Below are 4,062 nucleotides of genomic sequence, written 5' to 3'. Positions count from 1 at the left end.
CCTTAAGTTATATGAGAGCAGGGACTGTGTCTTCATCTCCTCTTTGTAAACTTTTTGTTTATTTATTTGTTGGTTGGTTGATTTGTTTATTTAAAATTTATTTATTTTGTGAGAGATAGAGAGAGGGGGAGGGGCAGAGAGAGAGGGAGAGAGAGAATCCTCACAGTCTCCTTGCTCAGTGTGTGAGAAGGGGCTCGATCCCATGACAGTGAGATCATGACCTCAGCTGATATTAAGAGTCAGATGCTTAAAAAAGGGCTTCTATTATGAGTGGCACACATAGGGCAGCTCCATTGTTCTTTGTGCGGAATTGACATCAAGAGATTTCAGAAGCATAATTTTTTGGTACCCAGGCAGCTTGTGATCATTGGTTCTGAAAGAAAAAAAAAAAAGAGTCAAGTGCTTAACCAACTAGGCAACCAGGTGCCCCTTTTTACAAACTTTTAAAATTGAAACCTATATACAGAAAAGTGCACAAATCCTAAGTGTTTAGCTTGATGAATTATCACAAAGTGAACACATCTTGGTGAAGAAATAGAACATTCTCTGGATTCCAGAAGCCCCCCTCATGTAACCATTGAACTTCAAACCTCATAATTAATTTTGCCTGCTTTCTGAACCCAGTATAAATAAAATCATACAGTTTGTATTTTTTGTGTGTCTCGCTTCTTTGATGCAACAATGAATCTGTGAAATTCATATAGTTATTGCATATAACTATAGTCTATTTTTTGCATTGCTATATGGTATTCCATTGTATGAATATACTACAATGTGTTCATTATACAGTTGAAATCTCGACTATTATAAATAATGCCATAAGAACGTTTTTGTATGTCATTTTTATTGTGGGAAAACATACATAATATTTAACTTTTTAACTATTTTTAAGTGTACAATTCAAAGGCATTAAGTATACTCACAATGTTGTGCAACTATCAACACTATCCATTTCCAGAATTTTTCTGTATGTGTCTTTTTTTTAAATGTTCATATATTTATTTTTGAGAGAGAGAGAGCACGTGTGTGAGCTGGGGAAGGGCAGAGAGAGAAAGAGAGAGAGAATCTTAAGCAGGTTCCGCACTGTCAGCACAGAGCCCAATGTGGGTCATGAACCCACAAACCATGAGATCATGACATGAACTGAAATCAGGAGTTGGATGCTTAACCAACTGAGCCACCGAGGCACCCCTGTACATATATCTTTTTTGATGCATATATGTGCATATTTCTGATGGGCATATGCTTAGGAAATGCTGGGTCATAGAGAATGTTCAATTTTATTTTATTTTATTTTATTTTTTTTTAACGTTTATTTATTTTTGGGACAGAGAGAGACAGAGCATGAACGGGGGAGGAGCAGAGAGAGAGGGAGACACAGAATCGGAAACAGGCTCCAGGCTCTGAGCCATCAGCCCAGAGCCCGACGCGGGGCTCGAACTCGCGGACCGCGAGATCGTGACCTGGCTGAAGTCGGACGCTTAACCGACTGCGCCACCCAGGCGCCCCTAGAGAATGTTCAATTTTAGTAAATACTGCCAAACAGCTTTCCCAGGTGGTTGTACCAATTTACATGCCCACCAGCCCTGTATGAGGGGGCCGTATTAATCCTTTAATTAACCTAATAAGTGTTTAGTACAGTGTATCTTTTCCCATTTCTCTGATAACTAAGACAGTTTAGCACCTTTTCACATGCTTAATGGCCATCAGAGAGCTTCTTTTCTTAAATGACTATTTAAGTCCTTTGCCCATTTTTTTTATTGGATTGCCTATATATTTCTTATTGATGTGCAAGTTTTTTATACTAGTACAAGCTCTTTCTTGGATGCTTTGCAAATATTGTCCTTCATTCCATGACTTATGTTTTCACTCTCTTAATGGTGTCTTTTGAGCAACCAAAGTTTCCATTTTTAATATAGTCTTATATACCAGTTGTTTCATTTACAGTTAGTGCTTTTTGTGTCCTATTTAAGAAATCTTTCTTTGCCTATTGAGAGTCATGAGGATATTCTCCTATGTCATCTTCTAGAAACTTAATTGTTTTACCTTTTACAATCTGAAATTTACATGTAGATAATATCAATCTGGAATTAACTTTTGTGTATGGTATTAGATAAAGGTCAAGATTCATTTATTTCTCCTGTAGTTATATGCCCAGCAGACCCAGCCCATTAACTGAAAATATCTTCTGTTTCCCAGTGCACTGCAGTGACAAATTTGTCCTAAAACAAGCATGGATTTGTTTCTGGACTCTGAATTGTAGTCATTGATCTATTTGTCTCATTGTGCCAATATCATACAATCTTAATTTGTAGCTTTCTGATAAATCTTTTTTTTTTTTAAGTAACCTTTACATCAAATATGGGGCTCTTACTCATGACCCTATATGCTCTACTAACTGAGCCAGCAAAGCGCCCCTGTAGATTTCTGATAAGTCTTAATATCTGGTAGTGTTCTTCTTGCAAAGTGCTTTTGCCATTCTTCAACTTTTGTGTTTCCATACATATTTTCAAATCAAGTTGTTGATTCCTACCAAAAAATATGTTAGGATTACATCGACTCTATCTATAGATCAATTTGGGAAGAGTTAATTAACATTTTTACAATATTGAGTCTTTCAGTCCACGAATATGGTATATCCCTCCAGTTATTTAGATCTTCTTTACTTACTTTTATTAATGTTTTATAGTTTTCTCTGAAGACATTTTATACTTCATTTATTAGATTTATTCTAAGTACTTGGAATTTTTTGAAGTTATTGAAAATAGGCCTGTTTTTCAAATTTTAGTTTCTTTCCATAGGTATATAGAAATACAATTGATTTTGGTGGCCCCTGGGTGGCTCAGTCGGTTAAGCTCCAGGTCTTGGTTTAGGATCAGGCCATGATCTTATGATTCACGAGATTGAGCCCCATGTCTCACTCTGCATTGTCAGCTTGGAACCTGCTTGGGATTCCCTCTCTCTCTCTCTCTCTCTCTCTCTCTCTCTCTCTCCCTCCCACCCAAAAATGAATAAAATAAACTTTAACCAAAAAAAAAAAAAAAAAGAAGAATACCATAGTATTACAGTTTCCTTAACATTAAAAGTCAACCTTAGGGGTGCCCAGCTGACTCACTTGAAGAACATGCAACTCTTTTTTTTTTTTTTTTTTTGGTAGTAGGTTTTAAAAAAATGTTTACTCATTTTTTAAATGTTAATTTAGTTATTTTGAGAGAGAGACAGAAAATGCAAGAGGGAAAGGGGCAGAGAGAGAGGGAGAGAGAATCCCAAGCAGTCTCCACCTGAGAAGAGCCTGATGCAGGGCTCTATCCCGTGAACCATGAGATCATGACCTGAGCCGAAACCGAGAGTTGGAAACTCAACTGACTGAGCTACCCAGGTGCCTCAATGTTTATTCATTTATTTATTTATTTAGAGAGCACACATGTGAGTGGGGGAGGGGCAGAGAGTGAGGGAGAAAGAGAATCTCAAGCAGTCTCCAAGCTGACAGCATGGAACCCAACATGGGGCTGGAGCCCACAAACCATGAGATCATGACTTGAGCCAAAAATCAAGAGTCTGATGCTTAACCAACTGAGTCACACAGGGGTCCCCCACATGCAATTCTTGATCTTGGGGTTATGAGTTTGAGTCCCAGGTTGAGAATAGAGATTATGTAAATAAATTAGTTAATTAAATAAAATAAATAAATAAACTTTTAAAAAATCACCTTAACTTCTTTTTACTTTGCCTCCAATTTAGCAATATCTATGAAGATATAAATTTTATATGCAAGCCATTTTAAATTTATTATTTATTTATTTGAAAGAGAAAGTGCACAAGCAGGGCAGAGGGGCAGAGGGAGAGAGACAGAGAGAGAGAGAGAGGGAGAATTTTAAGCAGGCTCCACTCTCAGTGCATAGCCCAATGTGGGGCTCAATCCCACAACCCTGGGATCATGACCTGAGCTGAAATCAAGAGTCTGACACTCACCTGACTGAGCCACTCAGATGCTTCAGCAAGCCATTAAAAAAATTTTTTTAATGTTTTATTATTTTTTTTGGGGGGGGGGGGAAGGGCAGA

The 4,062-nt window shown here is 37.4% G+C and overlaps 1 non-coding gene across 1 annotated transcript; it reads left to right on the top strand.

The window, feature by feature from the left end:
* Nucleotides 1–250: 250 nt before the first annotated feature.
* On the top strand, nucleotides 251–407 carry LOC123610071. Its single transcript, XR_006718096.1, has one exon. It is a non-coding gene; the product is annotated as a U11 spliceosomal RNA (small nuclear RNA).
* Nucleotides 408–4,062: the final 3,655 nt, after the last annotated feature.

The sequence above is a fragment of the Leopardus geoffroyi genome, chromosome B2, assembly GCF_018350155.1.
Source record: "Leopardus geoffroyi isolate Oge1 chromosome B2, O.geoffroyi_Oge1_pat1.0, whole genome shotgun sequence".
Lineage (NCBI taxonomy): Eukaryota > Metazoa > Chordata > Mammalia > Carnivora > Felidae > Leopardus > Leopardus geoffroyi.
This window is presented reverse-complemented; position numbering and strand designations above follow the sequence as displayed.